The sequence below is a fragment of the Salvelinus fontinalis genome, chromosome 41 (genome assembly GCF_029448725.1).
Source record: "Salvelinus fontinalis isolate EN_2023a chromosome 41, ASM2944872v1, whole genome shotgun sequence".
Classification (NCBI taxonomy): domain Eukaryota; kingdom Metazoa; phylum Chordata; class Actinopteri; order Salmoniformes; family Salmonidae; genus Salvelinus; species Salvelinus fontinalis.
This window is the reverse complement of record NC_074705.1, coordinates 4,726,559-4,741,558: the sequence shown is the minus strand read 5'-3', so window position 1 is coordinate 4,741,558 and position 15,000 is coordinate 4,726,559. Positions and strand designations below refer to the sequence as shown.

At 46.5% G+C, this 15,000-nt stretch overlaps 1 protein-coding gene across 1 annotated transcript in view; it reads right to left on the bottom strand.

The window, feature by feature from the left end:
• The window catches only part of sema5bb (sema domain, seven thrombospondin repeats (type 1 and type 1-like), transmembrane domain (TM) and short cytoplasmic domain, (semaphorin) 5Bb), a 99,524-nt gene that overhangs the window by 61,144 nt on the left and 23,380 nt on the right, over window positions 1-15,000 (bottom strand). The gene's annotated exons all lie outside the window — the stretch shown is intronic.

The following is a 15,000-nucleotide window of genomic DNA, read 5'->3' as shown; positions in this document are numbered from 1 at the left end:
AGCAGGGGTTGAGGAAACGGTGTGTGGTATGAAGCTAGACAAGCAGGGGCTGGGGAAACAGTGTGTGGTATGAAGCTAGACAAACAGGGGTTGAGGAAACGGTGTGTGGTATGAAGCTAGACAAGCAGGGGCTGAGGAAACAGTATGTGGTATGCAGCTAGACAAACAGGGGCTGAGGAAACAGTATGTGGTATGAAGCTAGACAAGCAGGGGTTGAGGAAACAGTGTGTGGTATGAAGCTAGACAAGCAGGGGCTGAGGAAACAGTGTGTGGTCCAGCTTCATCCCCTTTAGCCGATAGAATAAGAGAATAATGGCCTATTTTCATAGAATGGAATAGTTTAGTATAGAATAGTTTACAATATAATGGTTTAGTATAGAATAGTTTATTAGAGAATAGTTTATTATAGAAAAGTTCAGTTTAGTATAGAATAGTTTATTATAGAATAGTTTAGTACAGAACAGTTTAGTATAGAATAGTTTAGTATAGAATAGTTTATTATAGAATAGTTTAGTATAGAAACGTTTAGTATAGTATAAAATGGTTTAGTTTAGAAAAGTTTAGTATAGAATAGAATACCGGCGCGCCAAGGCTAGGACAAAGAGGCTCCTCAACAGCTTCTACCCCCAAGCCATAAGACTGCTGAACATTTCATATAATTGCCACCGGACAATTTACATTGACCCCCCCCCCCCCCCCCATCCCTTTTGTACACTGCTGCCACTTGCTGTTTGTTTGTTATCTATGCATAGTCACTTCACCCTACCTACATGTACAGATTACTTCAACTAACCTGTACCCCCGCACACTGACTCAGTACCGGTGCCCCCTGTATATAGCCTCGTTATTGTTATTCTTATTGTGTTACTTTTTACTATTACTTTTTAATTTAGTCTACTTGGTAAATATTTTCTTCTTCTTGAACTGCACTGTTGGTTAAGGGCTTGTAAGTAAGCATTTCACGGTAAAGTCTACACTTGTATTCGGCGCATGTGACAAATACCGTTTGATTTGATTTGAATAGTATAGAATAGTCTAGAATAGAATAGTGTAGAATAGAATAGTGTATATTAGTCCATCAGAGACTGACATTCTTCTTCTGTTCTGCTCCCAACACCCCCAAGACAGACAGACTCAAACATTAACACTGCATCTGTTACTGTAAGCTTCTGGTGTAGTTATTCAACCGTGTGTCTCTCTTGCACGTTGTGGGCCCAGATGTGGAACCCTCATTCCTCGTTAAAGATCTGGAGCAAGTGAAGGGAAAAGGAAGCATCAAGCGTAAGTTCCTGCAGTCCTAAACATCTGGCCCTAGCTAGCTGCTCTCAGCCGCCTCGGAGACCACTGGAGTTGGCAACTTGGCACAAGTCCAGTCTAAAACCATCTGGGTGATTAATGCCCCACTATCACCATGGGCATCAGCAGAAGCGGGCACACACACTGTACTGTACATCACTGAGGAAAACACACACAAAATCGTACTTGCACATGGACACACACACACACACACACACACACACACACACACACACACACACACACGCTCCTTCTCACATTCCCTCTCTCCCCAATGTCCTTGTTGTAGTGCTTAAGGACTGGAGAGATTTAACAAAGTAAAGTTGATCATTAATGTTGGCAGTGAACCATAAGAGGCGTTCAGCCACAACTGTAATGACTTGGTGCTTGGGCGCCATGCAGCTGCCAGGGGTGTGTGTGTGTGTGTGTGTGTACATGATCAGAGTCAGGTATCTTGGATGAGAAGGGAGGGTCTCTTTCTGTTGATTATGGCAGTAGATACAGTAGGTTGTCATGGTAACAACATGTATTGCTGATGGAGATGATTAGTGATGTGGATGATTATGAGCAGATGCATTTTTTTAAAGAGTGTCTTAATTAAGAGTTTGTGATGTAGCCTATACATGTTGTACACTGAGGGTACAAAACACTAGGAACAACTTCCTAATATTGAGTTGCACCCCCTTTTGCCCTCAGAACAGCCTCAATTCGTCGGGACATGGACAAGGTGTTGAAAGTGTTCGACAGGGAAGCTGGCCCGTGTTGACACCAATGGATTTAACAGGCGACATCAATAAGGAATTCTTGCTTTCACCTGGATTCACCTGGTCAGTCTGTAACGTTTTGTACAATCAGTGTATATTTAGCAGGCACAATCAATGGGCTGTAGCCCCTCACTTTGACTGTAGTGAGATCTGAGCACATTGAGTTCCTTGTTAAAACAGAGACTGAGGTAATACATTCTTCATTACCAACACCATCAAATGAGAAGTCTAAACACTTCTCCATACTGACATATAACATCTACCCATAAAGAAATTCCACGAATTAACTTTTAACAAGGCACACCTGTTAATTGAAATGCATTCCAGGTGACTACCTCATGAAGCTGGTTGACAGAATGCCAAGCGTGTGCAAAGCTGTCATCAAGGCAAACGGTGGCTACTTTGAAGAATCTCAAATATAAAATATATTTTAATTTGTTTAACACTTTTTTGGTCACTACATGATTCCATATGTGTTATTTCATAGTTTTGATGTCTTCGCTATTATTCTACAATGTAGAAAATAGTAAAAAATAAAGAAAAACCCTGGAATGAGGAGGTGTGTCCATATATTACACACATACCCCAGACACTCAACCCACCAATCAGAGTATGGGAGTGTGCTTCGTCTCTCTCTCTCTGTATTGAAACAGCTGACCTAGAGGCTGTGGAACCCAGACACAGTCCAGACCCTCCTACCACCCAGCCAGCAGTAAATCCATCAAGCAACACAACTGATTATAGGCTTTACTCCAGGCCCTCTGTTGTCTCTAATTGGCCTTTGGATCTAAGTCCTGACCAGGCAAGCTACTCACTAAACGGATCTTTATTCACTGCTGCCCTACACAGTGGGTGTATCCCAAATGGCACCCTATTCCCTATATAGTGCACTACTTTGGACCAGAGCCCTATTCCCTATATAGTGCACTACTTTGGACCAGAGCCCTATTCCCTATATAGTGCACTACTTTGGACCAGAGCCCATGGCATACAGTTCTGAAGAACCATGAATCAAACTGGACAATAGAGGCTAGTAGTCCGTGTCACAGTCTCACAGCTTGGCAACTTCTAGCCAATGACTCTCCACCAGTTATGTATATATGTTAGATCTCAGCAGTGGTGGAAAGAGTACTCAATTGTCATACTTGAGTAGAAGTAAAGATACCCTGATAGAAAATGACTAAAATACTACTTGAGTAAAAGTCTATAAGTATTTGGTTTTAAAATATACTTAAGTATCAGAAGTAAAAGTATATGTTTTTATTGAGACAGATCGCCAAGGGCACACTACAAAACTCAGACATAATTTACAAAGAAGCATTTATGTTTAGTGAGTCCGCTAGGGATGACCAGGGATGTTCTCTTGAAGTTTGTGAATTGAACCCTTTTCCTGTCAAAATGTAAACGAGTACATTATTTTCTTTAGGAATGTAGTGAAGTAAAAGTTGCCAAAAATATGATTAGTAAAGTAAAGTACGAATACCCCCCAAAATGACCTACTTAACTACTTTACACCACTGGATCTCAGTATGGAGAAGTGTTTAGGCTTCTAGCCAATGGCTCTCCACCAGTTAGAGAGAGAGAATAGCGTAGTTCAGAGCTCATGACTCCAGACAGGGGAGAGTAAGGGCTGGTCCAGACAGACAGGGGAGAGTAGGGGCTGGTCCAGACAGACAGGGGAGAGTAGGGGCTGGTCCAGACAGGGGAGAGTAGGGGCTGGACCAGAAAGACAGGGGAGAGTAGGGGCTGGTCCAGACAGACAGGGGAGAGTAGGGGCTGGTCCAGACAGGGGAGAGTAGGGGCTGGACCAGACAGGGGAGAGTAGGGGCTGGACCAGACAGACAGGGGAGAGTAGGGGCTGGACCAGACAGGGGAGAGTAGGGGCTGGTCCAGACAGACAGGGGAGAGTAGGGGCTGGTCCAGACAGACAGGGGAGAGTAGGGGCTGGTCCAGACAGGGGAGAGTAGGGGCTGGACCAGACAGGGGAGAGTAGGGGCTGGTCCAGACAGACAGGGGAGAGTAGGGGCTGGTCCAGACAGACAGGGGAGAGTATGGGCTGGTCCAGACAGACAGGGGAGAGTAGGGGCTGGACCAGACAGACAGGGGAGAGTAGGGGCTGGTCCAGACAGACAGGGGAGAGTAGGGGCTGGTCCAGACAGACAGGGGAGAGTAGGGGCTGGACCAGACAGACCGGGGAGAGTAGGGGCTGGTCCAGACAGACAGGGGAGAGTAGAGGCTGGTCCAGACAGGGGAGAGTAGGGGCTGGTCCAGACAGGGGAGAGTAGGGGCTGGTCCAGACAGACAGGGGAGAGTAGGGGCTGGTCCAGACAGACAGGGGAGAGTAGGGGCTGGTCCAGACAGACAGGGGAGAGTAGGGGCTGGTCCAGACAGGGGAGAGTAGGGGCTGGACCAGACAGACAGGGGAGAGTAGGGGCTGGACCAGACAGACAGGGGAGAGTAGGGGCTGGTCCAGACAGGGGAGAGTAGGGGCTGGACCAGACAGGGGAGAGTAGGGGCTGGACCAGACAGACAGGGGAGAGTAGGGGCTGGACCAGACAGACAGGGGAGAGTAGGGGCTGGACCAGACAGGGGAGAGTAGGGGCTGGTCCAGACAGACAGGGGAGAGTAGGGGCTGGTCCAGACAGACAGGGGAGAGTAGGGGCTGGTCCAGACAGACAGGGGAGAGTAGGGGCTGGTCCAGACAGACAGGGGAGAGTAGGGGCTGGTCCAGACAGACAGGGGAGAGTAGGGGCTGGTCCAGACAGGGGAGAGTAGGGGCTGGTCCAGACAGACAGGGGAGAGTAGGGGCTGGTCCAGACAGACAGGGGAGAGTAGGGGCTGGTCCAGACAGACAGGGGAGAGTAGGGGCTGGTCCAGACAGACAGGGGAGAGTAGGGGCTGGACCAGACAGACAGGGGAGAGTAGGGGCTGGTCCAGACAGACAGGGGAGAGTAGGGGCTGGTCCAGACAGACAGGGGAGAGTAGGGGCTGGACCAGACAGACCGGGGAGAGTAGGGGCTGGTCCAGACAGACAGGGGAGAGTAGAGGCTGGTCCAGACAGGGGAGAGTAGGGGCTGGTCCAGACAGGGGAGAGTAGGGGCTGGTCCAGACAGACAGGGGAGAGTAGGGGCTGGTCCAGACAGACAGGGGAGAGTAGGGGCTGGTCCAGACAGACAGGGGAGAGTAAGGGCTGGACCAGACAGACAGGGGAGAGTAGGGGCTGGTCCAGACAGGGGAGAGTAGGGGCTGGACCAGACAGACAGGGGAGAGTAGGGGCTGGACCCGACAGGGGAGAGTAGGGGCTGGTCCAGACAGACAGGGGAGAGTAGGGGCTGGTCCAGACAGGGGAGAGTAGGGGCTGGACCAGACAGACAGGGGAGAGTAGGGGCGGGACCAGACAGGGGAGAGTAGGGGCTGGTCCAGACAGGGGAGAGTAGGGGCTGGTCCAGACAGGGGAGAGTAGGGGCTGGTCCAGACAGACCGGGGAGAGTAGGGGCTGGACCAGCCAGACAGGGGAGAGTAGGGGCTGGACCAGACAGACAGGGGAGAGTAGGGGCTGGTCCAGACAGACAGGGGAGAGTAGGGGCTGGTCCAGACAGGGGAGAGTAGGGGCTGGTCCAGACAGGGGAGAGTAGGGGCTGGTCCAGACAGACAGGGGAGAGTAGGGGCTGGTCCAGACAGACAGGGGAGAGTAGGGGCTGGTCCAGACAGACAGGGGAGAGTAGGGGCTGGTCCAGACAGACAGGGGAGAGTAGGGGCTGGACCAGACAGACAGGGGAGAGTAGGGGCTGGACCAGACAGGGGAGAGTAGGGGCTGGACCAGACAGGGGAGAGTAGGGGCTGGTCCAGACAGACAGGGGAGAGTAGGGGCTGGTCCAGACAGACAGGGGAGAGTAGGGGCTGGTCCAGACAGACAGGGGAGAGTAGGGGCTGGTCCAGACAGACAGGGGAGAGTAGGGGCTTGTCCAGACAGACAGGGGAGAGTAGGGGCTGGTCCAGACAGACAGGGGAGAGTAGGGGCTGGACCAGACAGACAGGGGAGAGTAGGGGCTGGACTGCTCTGTAGCCTGGGGGGTTTTGAGGCAGACATGGCCCTGATAGGAGGGTGTCTGTAGCTGTAACCCTAACACCCACACACCTTCTCCACACACACACTCCCTCCACGTCTTCTAATGAGAGTTACCCGTTCTCCTCTGGCCTGCCACAGACAGTCCTCCTACCCTATCTCATTCTCCCTCCTCTCTCTGCAGACCCCCTAAAGTCAGGTCTGTATTGACCATATCTAATCCACCTCAATGGCCCAGACCCACAAAATCCCTCTAAAGCCTACTCCCAAACCAGGGGTGGCATCTCTAGAGCCCTCTATGATCCAGCTCCATTCAGATATGAGCCTTAACCAAAGAGAGGAAGAGAGAGTGAAAGAGATGGGGAGGGAGGGAGGAGAAAATATCTCAAAGAAGAAGAAGACAGAGAACAATGTGTTATAAAAGCACATAAAGGTCCTTTATACGGATGCCAAATCCTTTTATGGACGTATCAAATGTGATCATCTGTGAAAGATGAGACAGTGTAACTACTGGGTAGAGCGAGAGATGATGTGTCAACCATGGTGAAAACCCCCTGGGAAGATGAAGGAGTGGATAAGTGCTGCGTTGGTGGCCTGTCTGGGACAGCCGTGGGACTACGGTACTGTATATACTATATGGAACAATGAGGATGTGCTGCTAACAGTGACTTAATGACCAGTTGGTCAACAAACAGCATCTTTAAAGTCAACGCTTAATGAAGGCTTAGTAAACCCTTTATAAGGCCTTCGTAGATGCTTCACAAATGTTTTATAAGCAAAGTCACACTATATAACAGGTGTTAAGGATATATATGGATATGTGGCATAACCCTTTAACCATCCTTTACATAACATTTATTGATGAATGATCTGTGAAGCATTTGTGAAGGTCTTAAAAATGTTTTCAAATGGTTGTTTGGTTAAAGTGGGACCACAGCTTTAACATGGAATGACAACGCACTATCTCTGGAGAGAGAGCAAAGCCAGTCACAACGCACTATCTCTGGAGAGAGAGCAAAGCCAGTCACAACGCACTATCTCTGGAGAGAGAGCAAAGCCAGTCACAACGCACTATCTCTGGAGAGAGAGCAAAGCCAGTCACAACGCACTATCTCTGGAGAGAGAGCAAAGCCAGTCATGGCAGACAGAATCTATCCCCCCTTTCTCTCACAGCCATGAGATGCTTTACATGTTATTGGCCAATGAAAGTCTAGACACAACAACTACCACCCCATACTGGCAGTTCCTAGAAATGTGCCTTGTTAAAGGTTTCAGAACGTCAACTATTTAATGGCTAATTCTCAGAGAAGTGTTCCTTCTATCAATATATTACTAACATTGTAACTACATTAGCACTTGGTTATACAGGGGTTTCAGCAGATTCTGAACTAATGCCTCATTTGGGAAATTAAATGTTGGTTTTATGGACGAAATGGAATGGAATGAAAAGGATTTGGAGAGCAACAAATAGTGAGGATCTGGAGTGAAGTTTGAAGAAAAAGTATAAATCTGATAAACCAGTCAATGTGTGTGGAATGACACCACAATATACACCATTATGCTTCTACCTTTATGCACCATTATGCTGCTAGCTTTATACACCATTATGCTTATACCTTTATGCACCATTATGCTGCTAGCTTTATACACCATTATGCTGTTCCCATTATACACCATTATGCTGCTCCCATTATACACCATTATGCTTCTACCTTTATACACCATTATGCTGCTAGCTTTATACACCATTATGCTGCTACCTATATACACCATTATGCTTCTACCTTTATGCACCATTATGCTGCTAGCTTTATACACCATTATGCTTCTACCTTTATGCACCATTATGCTGCTAGCTTTATACACCATTATGCTGCTACCTATATACATCATTATGCTGCTACCTTTATACACCATTATGCTGCTATTTTTATACACCATTATGCTGCTATTTTTATACACCATTATGCTGCTGCCTTTATACACCATTATGCTGCTGCCTTTATACACCATTATGCTGCTCCCATTATACACCATTATGCTGCTACCTTTATACACCATTGTGATCATATATTTTGTTCAGGGCTCCCTTGAAAAATAGATTCCTTTCGCAATGATAATAAATAAATACAATGCACTTCTCATAATGAAAACTCGTTATGAGACCAAAACGCTACGTTTTCCTGAATGTTTCCTAACTAAAAAACAAATTGTATTCACTTCATGTAATCTCAGAAAAGAGGACCACACTTAGATACTTACATGGACAAAAAAGTATACACTTAGATACTTATATGGATAAAAAAGTATACACTTAGATACTTACATGGACAAAAAAAGTATACACTTAGATACTTATATGGATAAAAAAGTATACACTTAGATACTTACATGGACAAAAAAAGTATACACTTAGATACTTATATGGATAAAAAAGTATACACTTAGATACTTACATGGACAAAAAAGTAAACAAGTTATGTTCTCCAGTCCCAGTCCAGGCTCCAGTGGCCTGCTACTAACTGCTCTTTCCCCAGATGTTTCCCTGCAAATCACCAGTGTGTAAGTCTTTATTGATTTCCTGCCCTGACCTGTTGTGTTCTGTTGTTCCCTCTAATGCTGTAGCTAAATACCGGCCTGTGAAGTCTCCCCTCACACTCACTCTGTCCCGGCTAAAAGGCTGCTCCTACTGGCAGGCAGGCTACCACGTTTTAACTCAACCTAACATTCTACATGCTGGCAAGGTGTCTGTTTAAAACCACATAAACAAGATTACTTTTCTAATCTGATCAGTGAGTGGAGTAGGATCATTTATTTCATTCTTTCCTTAAGAAAGCAGGGAGCCTCGTCTCTGCTGGACATGGACAACAGAGTATCTTTTCCATATTCACACCATTACTATCAAGCAACATCTTCAAGACACACATTTACATGACAACAATGAGATTAATCAGTGAGATATTCTTTGAATTAATTATATATAGTACTTTATAAACTGGGTGGTTTGAGCCCTGAATTCTGATTGGCTGAAAGCCATGGTATATCACACCGTATACCACAGGTATGTCAAAACATGTATTTTTACTGCTCTAATTACGTTGGTAACCAGTTAATAATAGAAATAAGGCACCTCGGGGGTTTGTGATATATGGCCAATATACCACAGCTAAGGGCTGTGTCCAGCCACTCTGCATTACGTAGAGATTACGAACAGCCCTTAGCCGTGGTATATTGGCCCTATACCACACCCCCTCGGGTCTTATTGCTTAAGTATATGATAGGGCTAAGACTGTGAATGCTGTATCAGACAGTATGCAGTGTTATACAATGGGTGGGTCTAATCCTGGATGCTGATTGGTTAAAAGCGCATTCCAGCTGGTATCTATTCCACACGTTACCACCAGCTAAATCTATGACGTTAAAATGCCCATTTACTCTGTTCCATCTGACTGTGCAATCCTCTGTCTCATCAGCCCAGCCAGGCAATTTATATACTAGATCTACCCTGTAGAAAGCATCTAGACATTATCTCCCATTTCTTTTCGACTAACATTTGGTTTTCAACAGCGCAGACTTGTAATAAACTTGCCCTCTGTCTCTCTGACATTTCCAACATTGTTTCAGTATTGAAATTCGATCTTCATATGTACTAGGGTAATGAATATGTCGGGAGTCGGGTTGAGACAGACAGACTGGCAGCTTTTCTCAGCCGGCTGAAATCATGAATCAGGAACATTTCTATGGATATACACAAAGAAATAGAGTTAGTTTGCTGTCATTCCAGCTTCAGTTTGAAGTGATTGTGTTAGCTGTGTTGTTGGCTCCTCTGACCAGTGACCTGGAGAGAGAGAACATGTTCTATGCCAGAAATGTCTCATCATTAGCTCATTGTTATAGATGTATCCAAATAAAATCACTAGACAACAGCTTAAACTAACGCAAATGCAGCTACTTTGCTATTATTCTAGCTGCACGTGACTGTGTTTGCCGAATGTGGCTAGCTAGCAAGCAAGGTATAAGAACGTTGCCAGCCATTATTAGAACGAACAACTCCAAAGATTTAGAACAAGAACTTAACGACTGGGTCAGGCAAACGAACCTTGTCGGGACCATATATCATGGAAGGATCAAATAGTACGAATACATTCATCAAAATTATGTTTTTAAGGAAAATATGTCAGTCATTATTTGAATATGTCAGTAACCCGTAGTATAAAAGTGAAAATGGGGGGGTCAATGTAAATTGTCCGGTGGCAATTTTTATGAATTGTTCAGCAGTCTAATGGCTTGGGGGTAGAAGCTGTTAAGGAGCCTTTTGGTCCTAGACTTGGTGCTCCGGGACCGCTTGCCGTGAGGTAGCAGAGAAAACAGTCTCTAACTTAACTATGTAATTTCTCATCTGCCACATTAATAGTACATTTAAGTGTTTCAAAATATCGAGGAATAACAGCCAAAAGCAATGTACAGATAGATATAAGATCTCAATTTGACCAGTTTCTCACAGCAGGAAAATTTTGATGCAGCAACAGGGTGATCAAATTAAGATCCTACATCTATACATGCCTCCCATTCAAGCTTTTATGTGCCTTCCACGAAAACCAACAATACAGCAAAACAGCATGATAACTTTGGTCTTTTTGACTTCTAAAGGCTTGATGCAAGTCTTTATCTACCTTGTGCTTCAGAGTGGTACAGCTGAGCCTGGATAATGATCCCTGTCTCCCTGAGTCACTGCATCCCTGGTCTCTGTCTCTCTGGTCCCCTTCTCTCTGGTCCCCATCTCCCTGGTCCCCATCTCCCTGGTCCCCATCTCCCTGGTCCCCATCTCCCTGGTCCCCATCTCTCTGGTCCCCATCTCTCTGGTCCCCATCTCTCTGGTCCCCATCTCTCTGGTCCCCATCTCCCTGAGTCACTGCATCCCTGGTCCCCATCTCCCTGAGTCACTGCATCCCTGGTCCCCATCTCCCTGAGTCAGTGCATCCCTGGTCCCCATCTCCCTGAGTCACTGCATCCCTGGTCCCCGTCTCCCTGAGTCACTGCATCCCTGGGCCCCGTCTCCCTGGTCCCCATCTCCCTGGTCCCCGTCTCTCTGGTCCCCGTCTCTCTGGTCCCCGTCTCCCTGAGTCACTGCATCCCTGGTCCCCGTCTCCCTGGTCCCCATCTCCCTGGTCCCGGAGTCACTCAGCTAATGGCTGCTATCAGGCAGAAGAGAGAGCATTCAGCCCACGATTCGGACTGACACCTTCCTACTGTGTCTGCGTCCCAAAGGGCACCCTGACCCAACATCAGCATCTAATGTCAACCTCACCCTTCACCGTTGGCTACAGTGTGAGAGGCAGGTCATTGTGTGGGTGGGTCTGTCCAGTTCTTTTGTCACTGTGCCCCTTCTCCAACAGAGAGAATGAACTGGACTCTGGAGGCCGAAGGCCCTGGCTGCAACCTGCTGGGTGCTCAGCAGTTGTGAACTTGTGATGATTAATGAACCAACTTGTGCTGCCATTCAATTGCTGAACTTGCCTTTGTTGCTAGAAGAGCTCTGGCTGTGAGAGGGGGCAGAGAGAGAGAGACAGACAGACAGACAGAGGCACAGAGGGGCAGAGAGAGGCAGACCCAGGCAAGGCCCAATGTTCTGACCGCTTTGTTCGTTGACTTGAATAGGGGAACAGGTGTCAACTCCCTCCAGTTTTTTTTTGTACTGAATGACGGCAACTTCTTGACACTGAGGCTGGGTAATTGGGTAGCAGGTTGACAGGGGTTTTGCCCCAATCAGAGCTGTGTTCAAATAGTGTTTGTTTTCTTTCAAATGCTGTGAGGGTTTGATTGAGCCTGCCTGGAGATGCCAGATGGACAGGGTTTGCAGTTTGCTCTTTTGGGACTATTTTGTTAGTTACATTGTGCCAGGCAAGCTCAATCAAGCACAGCTAAAGTATTTGAAAGAAAACAAATACTATTTGAAGCCAGGTCTGTTGCCAATCCAAACCATTCACACACACACACACACACACACACACACACACACACACACACACACACACACACACACACACACACACACACACACACACAGGGCTTTACATGGGATTATGAGAGTGTGTGACAGCTCTGTGAGAGTGCCTCTGTGTTTCCCACACTCCCCGGGGAGAACCCAACGCTCCTGGAGAAGGACTGTACTACCACGTGGCTGTGTACCCCACCAGACATGCCACCAGGGGTCTTTTCACAGTCCCCAGGCCCAGAACAAATTCAAGGAAACGTACAGTATTATACAGAGCCATGAGCGCATGGAACTCCCTTCCATCTTATATAGTGCAAGTGAACCACAAACCTCAAAAAACAAATAAAGCAACACCTCACAGCACAACGCCTCTCCCCATGTGACCTACTGGTTGTGTGTATGTACTGACATGTCACCTACTGGTTGAGTGTATGTACTGACATGTGATCTACTGGTTGAGTGTATGTACTGACATGTGATCTACTGGTTGAGTGTATGTACTGACATGTGATCTACTGGTTGAGTGTATGTACTGACATGTGACCTACTGGTTGTGTGTATGCACTGACATGTGACCTACTGGTTGTGTGTATGTACTGACATGTGACCTACTGGTTGTGTGTATGTACTGACATGTGACCTACTGGTTGTGTGTATGTACTGACATGTGACCTACTGGTTGAGTGTATGTACTGACATGTGACCTACTGGTTGAGTGTATATACTGACATGTGACCTACTGGTTGAGTGTATATACTGACATGTGACCTACTGGTTGAGTGTATATACTGACATGTCACCTACTGGTTGAGTGTATGTACTGACATGTGATCTACTGGTTGAGTGTATGTACTGACATGTGATCTACTGGTTGAGTGTATGCACTGACATGTGACCTACTGGTTGAGTGTATGTACTGACATGTGATCTACTGGTTGAGTGTATGTACTGACATGTGATCTACTGGTTGAGTGTATGTACTGACATGTGACCTACTGGTTGAGTGTATGTACTGACATGTGATCTACTGGTTGAGTGTATGTACTGACATGTGATCTACTGGTTGAGTGTATGTACTGACATGTGACCTACTGGTTGAGTGTATGTACTGACATGTGATCTACTGGTTGAGTGTATGTACTGACATGTGACCTACTGGTTGTGTGTATGCACTGACATGTGACCTACTGGTTGTGTGTATGTACTGACATGTGACCTACTGGTTGAGTGTAGGTACTGACATGTGACCTACTGGTTGAGTGTATATACTGACATGTGACCTACTGGTTGAGTGTATGTACTGACATGTGACCTACTGGTTGTGTGTATGTACTGACATGTGACCTACTGGTTGAGTGTATGTACTGACATGTGACCTACTGGTTGTGTGTATGTACTGACATGTGACCTACTGGTTGAGTGTATGCATGTATGTTTTTAAACGTATGTAAATTGTAGTCTTGTCTGTAATGTATTTTTCGTTCTGTGTTGGACCCCAGTTAGAATAGCTGTCCCCATTGGCGTGGGCTAATGGGAGATCCTAATCAATCAAATCAAACCACAACTCATGAACTCCACTGAACTGGTTGTCAATTAACATGGGTATGTATGTGTGTGTGTGTGTGTGCGAGCTCGCGTGTGCGTCTGCCATGTAATGATTTCTACAAAGTAAATAAATATGAGATAATCATGAAAGTTAACCATGTGAATTCCTGGTAGAAGAGATTTAGAGGTGAAGTCGCTCAACCTGCTCAATCCTGGTCTGTCTTCTACGACTCTCCCTGTCAGCTAAAAACATTATTTGAAGACAACTAATGTTTTGTGGGAAGGAATGAACAAAACACCGTGTTAGGAAGTGGACCAACATGCTAATCTGAGACAGGAGATTTGAAATCCTTATATTTTTAATGTCACTGTGTTACGTGTTCTGTGAGCCGTTTAAAAACTCTGGTCTGACACTTAACTACTGCTACTCCTAAACAGACCCCCTATCTATAACAGACCCCTCTCTAAACCAGACCCCCTCTCTATAGCATACCAGACCCCTTCTCTAAACAGACCCCCTCGCTATAGCATACCAGACCCCTCTCTATAGCAAACCAGACCCACTCTCTATAACAGAGCCCCTCTCTATAGCATACTAGACCCCCTCTCTATAGCATACCAGACCCCCTCTCTATAACATACCAGACCCCCTCTCTATAGCATACCAGACCCAATCTCTATAACAGACCCCCTCTCTATAGCATACCAGACCCAATCTCTATAACAGACCCCTCTCTATAGCATACCAGACCCAATCTCTATTGCATACCAGAACCCCCCCTCTCTATAACATACCAGACCCCCTCTCTATAGCATACCAGACCCAATCTCTATAGCATACCAGACCCCCTCTCTATAACATGCCAGACCCCTCTCTATAACATACCAGACCCCCTCTCTATAGCATACCAGACCCAATCTCTACAGCATACCAGACCCCCTCTCTATAACATAGCAGACCCCCTCTCCATAGCAAACCAGACCCAATCTCTATAACAGACCTCCTCTCTATAGCATACCAGACCCAATCTCTATAACAGACCCCCTCTCTAAACCAGACCCAATCTCTAAATCAGACCCCCTCTCTATAGCATACCAGACCCAATCTCTATAACAGACCCCCTCTCTATAGCATACCAGACCCAATCTCTATAACAGACCCCCTCTCTAAACCAGACCCAATATCTATAACAGACACCCTCTCTAAACAGACCCCCTCTCTAAACCAGACCCAATCTCTATAACAGACCCCTCTCTAAACCAGACCCAATCTCTATAACAGACCCCCTCTCTAAACCAGACCCAATCTCTATAACAGACCCCTCTCTAAACAG